The sequence below is a fragment of the Solea solea genome, chromosome 11, assembly GCF_958295425.1.
Source record: "Solea solea chromosome 11, fSolSol10.1, whole genome shotgun sequence".
Classification (NCBI taxonomy): Eukaryota; Metazoa; Chordata; class Actinopteri; order Pleuronectiformes; family Soleidae; genus Solea; species Solea solea.
The window spans coordinates 18,520,960-18,526,959 of NC_081144.1; positions in this window are offsets into that span (position 1 = coordinate 18,520,960).

The window sequence follows — 6,000 nt, forward strand, 5'->3', positions numbered from 1 at the left end:
AGGCTGAAGCTCAGTTTGAACGTCAGCATTTGTAACACGATTTATTTTCTTTTTACTTGGTATCAAAATAATAAGTTGCATGGCTTATCATATTACTATATTAAACCATGTCTTGTCTAATCTTGATGAGAGAGCGAGACAGAGCACATTTCATTACAGTTCATACCCGTTCACACACTAATGGCACAGCCATCAGGAGCAATTTGGGGTCTTGCCCAGGGACATATCAGCATGGAGAATCTGGGATTCAATCCCTGACCTTTTCGGTTGGAAGACAACCCACTCCACCACTCGTATTAAATCACATCTGTTACTGAGGAAAAAAAATTTGGCCCAAATTAAAAATAATATAAATAAATAAAAAATAAATCACACACCGGAAACTTTCGCAGGTGAATGATGAGGACAGGGGAATGATGAGGATAGGGGAATTAATGAAGAGGACAGGTGAATGACAAGGACGGGAATGACAAGGACAGGTGAGTGACGAGGACAGGGGAACGACGAGGACAGGAATGAAGAGGATAGGGGATTTAATGACGAGGACAGGGGAATGATGAGGACAGGTGAGTGAATGATGAGGACAGGGGAATGATGAGGACAGGTGAGTGAATGATGAGGACAGGGGAATGATGAGGACAGGTGAGTGAATGATGAGGACAGGGGAATGATGAGGACAGGTGAGTGAATGATGAGGACAGGGGAATGATGAGGACAGGTGAATTGGCGTTAATTAAGGTCCCTGAGTGAGTGACGTTTGTGACCTTTGACCCATTATGACTGTGTGAAATGTGTTTACACATTTTATTTTTTCAGCACTTTAATTTGTAAAGGTTTAGCTTTAATTAAAAACAGTTCATGTGAGATTTGTGTCCACTTGTGCTTTTTGTACTACGACACTAGAAAGAACCCCAGTACATACAACAAGCTACTATTTTACTTTAACTTGAGTAGTTTTTTACATCAATACTTTAACTTGTACTTGGGTAAAATGTTATCAAAATGGTGGTACTTTTACTTGAGTAGAATATTTCTTTACTCTTTCGACCCCTGACTGTAATATAACAACATTGCTCTTGACCATATCGATATGTCTAAATGCATTTCATTCCTGACTCGCTGATAAGATGTGTCCAGAAAAACTTGGCTAGTGAGTGTTTTTGTCCATATGTTGTCAACACTGCACGATGAATCCTCTTTAAAAGGCCTGACTTGTTCCCCATTATGTCAATTTGGATTCATTAAGCCATTTGACAAACACAAATGTGCTAAATAATATTCCACCCACCCCGTAAACATTTAAGTGGAAACAGCTTAGACCAATTATTATTTTAATTATCGCTATTATATAGCTGATACTGGCAGATAATTGCAGTGGCATTAGCAATGGCTGAGAGAACAAAGCAAGGGAATATGAAAGTAGTGAATTGGTCGGGTCTTTGGCAAAAATATAAAGTGCTCAACAAGAGTTAATTAAAATGAATGAAAGGAACAAAGTATTTCAAAATACACACTTCAATTAATCAGTGAAGTAATTCAATTATTACAATATTCATCCTAATAACTTGGGTTGATTTGATTTGGCACAATATAGGAGTTCATTGTGCATCGCAGTCATTGACATCTTCTATAAAGAGCACCCGCCCCATTTTTAAGAGAATTTGTAACCTAGTTTACAGTATATTTATAGATGGATTTGTAGTGATGTCAGAATTCAGAAAAAAAAGGTAGACATCAGGATCAGCTTCAGATCAGGGATAAACTCCCTAAGAGGAGCTTGACTGTGTTTCCTTGTGGTGTTTACCTGCGGAACGCTGAAGTGAAGGGGGGTTTGGGGGCTTAAATTTACCATCTTTCCCATTTGACATGATTGTGGCATTAAACTGTCATCCTGGAGGCTTTTCTCACACTTGTACAAGACGTCAGTAGTGCTCATAATCCCATTACATTAAAATCAATGTGCTGATGTGTTTGCAGAGGGAGATGGGCGGATGTATTACTTATGACAACAGCAAATATTGCGTGAGAAAAAGAGAGATTGTTTTACTCCTCAGGGTCAGAGTGTCAAAACAAGGACCATATCACACCTGCTTTACTCTGTGGGACTGCTGTAGCCTTTTCCAGGGAAAAACATGCACAGAAAGCACAAGTTGCTAAGATTCCTACTATTACTGTGTTTCTGCAAAGTGCTCCAGTGCAGTCCAGTGGTCACCCCGTCGTCTGAATGCTATATTTTTAAACTAACATGATGTATTTTGTTGATTAGTGTATTTACATTAGCCAAATATTCTCCACCCATCCATACATCTAACGCTTTCTCCTCCTGCGGGGGGCGCTGTGCTAATCTCAACTGATAATAGGATGATAGGCGGGGTCACACCCTGGACAGGTCACCAGTCCATCACAGGGACACGTAGAGACAAACGACCATTCACTCTCACATTCGCATCTACAGTCAATTTAGAGAGTCCAATTGACCTATTCCCCAAAACTGCATGTTTTTGGACTGTGGGAGAAAACCCACGCACACACGGTGAGAACATGCAAACTCCATTGCAGAATGACCCTTGTTCTGACCGGATAACGAACCCGAGTCTTCTTGCTGCAAAGGCAAGAGTGCTAACCACCACGCCAACCGTGTGGCCCAGTAAAGACGGTTTCATTGCGACTTGTTAGCGCGAACACACTTGGGAACCAAACAAGACAACAATTCCCATGATCACATGCTTCTTGCCAACATCATCAAACTATGTCTTTTGCTTTACATATTGTACTATTGTACATTATATTATATTGTATTGTTACTGTACTCTGCCAGTAAAGTCAACATGGAAGACAAAAGCGACACAGTAAACGCTGCTGCACGCTGGCATTGTTTGTTAAAAGGAAACACAAACAGCTTCTCTCTGTCGTAATGTGGGGAATATTTACCAATGGTGTTTTTGGGGTTTTCCCCATTCCATTCCTATTTCTTGGAGGTAAAGATTCTCTGTCAACTAATTAAGAGACTCCAAAGTGTCTAGCTCCACACAACACGCTGGTGCCAAAAAGTAGGATAGTACAGAGCTGTTATTTTGGGAAACTCTCACAACTTTTGGCAATTGAAGCGCAATTAATTCCAAGTCCCGCACGGTAAAGACAAGGCTTAAGAGTCTTCAAAATTGAGCCTTCTCTTCGCCTCAGGTGTGCTGGAGTAGCTGTCAGGCTCTGGCTCACACTCTGCCTTGATCGGTGTGTAGCTGTGAACACGCTCGTCTCCCAGTCGGATGAATTACAGCTGTTTGCAAATCTGATTGCTCCATACATGAAGAGACAACTTTGCACCCACACCAATTGTTGCCACTAAGCACACTTCTGTCAAATACCATCATTACTGCATTAGGGTGTATGTACACATGCTGATCTAAATGGATACCTCTGTCACTGGCAGCAGATGGAAGCTGTCATTGCACACTTTTGCGTCCGTCTCCTTCCTTCTCATTCACACGTCCTCTCCCACTCTCACAGTTTTGCATGTTGTCTCCCCGCGTTGCGCACTCGTCCTCGCGTGTTTTATTTCTGTCGCTTCGCGCAGGCAAGCGACGCGGGCGCAATACAGTGCGAACGGACTTATTCTGCCTTTAGAGACAGTCACAGGTTGTCATGCATGTCTGAGACTGCGGGTGGCTTTGGCTTTCATGGACCTAAACGCAGCACACTAAACATCTGTTGTGTAAGCCATTAACACCCTGCCGCGAGAGTGCGAATTAAAAGCAAGAGGGATTTGTGCATTGCTGTGTGTCTGCTAAGCTGGACTGAGTCACCCTGAGCAGAAGTTGTGTTTATACACTTCACATGTGTGGGGTTGAACTCTGTGCTGTACAGGGAGTCTAAGGCTGGGCTCTAGGCTTTATACTGCTGCTCTACATATGTTGAATCCTCATCCTCATCCTCATCAATATCCTGATGTATAATTTTTAGCCAAGAATTTAACTTTAATGTAGATTATATATATACATTAAAGATTCTATATCATAAATATAGAAATGTGCAGTTTTTAATAAGATAGATAGATAGATAGATAGATGGATAGATGAAAAACAATTAAATAAACAAAAAACATTTCCTAAGATAATTCAAATTTGAGACGTCTGAACTACCATACACTCTCCCTTTTTCCCAATGTCTTTCTTTTTTGTTTTCTATAATCATATTATATTATAATATATGTGGTTGTCTGGTGCCCCTCCAGTAGATGGCCCTCACACTCGCACACTAGATCTAAAGTTCACTAAAACCGCTCAGGCTGAAAGGAACAAATGAGATCTACCCACATAAATTCAGCAGCCATTCTGCTAAGTCTGTTTGCATTATTCTTGGATGCCCGGGGTCTGATGAAAAGTGTGTGTGGACTTTGTTTGGTATAGTTTCCCTAAAAGAGACATATATTTATTCCCTGTAAAGGTACATAACATCCATAGAATAGATATCACCATGACAGTGAACAGGAAACAAGCATACAGGGGGGAAACTCCACACACACCGTCCACATTAACCGTCGAGGTTTGTGATTGCCAAGTAATTAAACGAGCGCAGCAATACAGACTGTATTAGACCTGACAGAAATACAATACATATCATTCTGCTAAATTTTATTTATTTAGTCAACAGTAACTTTAATAAATACAAATGTAATTTCACCGCTTAATGTCATTACTATTGATGATGTAAGTACTTCTCCTTAAATCTAATAAAGCGGAGTCTGAGACAGACGAAAAGAAAAGCAAGAAAAAGCAGAGGCGTGCACCGCACAGATAATAAATACTGAATGGACACATACACATACATTTACTACATATGTGCAGTCTGATATAATACTGCAGCTCTACAGCAGCATTATGATAGCCATGGCTCAATACTGCTGTATTTTTGAGTCCAATACAATACTGATGTATGTATACATACATATGTATATATATATATATATATATATTTACCTCTTTTAACAACAAATCCATTAATATGACATATATGTGGATGCATTTACTAAGGGATAGCAGAAATCACTTAATCCAGTGATTTGGCAGCTTATCATGTTTGATTACACAGAAGGTGTCTACTGTTTATACATGCACTGACCCGTTTAAGCCATAATACCACTCAGCAGTGTTCAAAAAAAAAAGGTAAGATAAGAAATAAGTTATTAAGTTATAATAACTAATGGAAGCGGCTCCGTAAAAGAAAGAAATTAGTGTATTTTTATTTGATTGATCATCAGCAGGTTGAAAAGGTAGCGCCTAGTTCACCGGGGGAAAAAAAAGAATGAATCAAAATACTTTGTTTTTAGGTGCGACAGTCTGGTGATGGTCCCTTGCAAAAGTTGAGAAGCACCGACTTAGAGAATTTATTCTCCCGTTTCCAACTTTAAAGTGATTGCAAGTGGAAGTTTCAAACTGAAATTCACAAGCAACAGATGAAATATATTGCCATGGCAGGAAAATGGAAAGTTGTTAGATTTCTCTTCATGCTGCTGCTGTGTAACGCGGTGCCAATCACATCGGTATAAGCTGGCAGGTGTGTTTCCCTCAAGCTCAAAAATAATGTGGGTAAAATTGTTAGCGATCACTGGAGTCTATGCATTCATTTTAAGATCATACAAAAAAACATGAATCTTCAGTGGATTTACTGTTGTGTTGTTCTGCTAAACAAATATAGAACACGTTTTATGTAGGTTTGTAGGTCACCAGACACTTGGTGGTCAGAGATGGAGTAATGACATCTATAGCTATTCTGAGAATAAACTATAAATGCACTTACATTGATGTTATACTTAATCTTAAAGTGTCAGCTGCTATTTGTCCTTTAAAAAGTTATTTCATACCAATTCACTGCTGTTTTGGGTCAAATGACCACAATCCTGTTGATGTTATTCGCTTCATATGAATTCTGTGTAAGATTAACATAAACTAAAGTCAGCCGAAAAGTCTCTTGTATGTTATATTGTTTCTTGTGGAGGTTAAC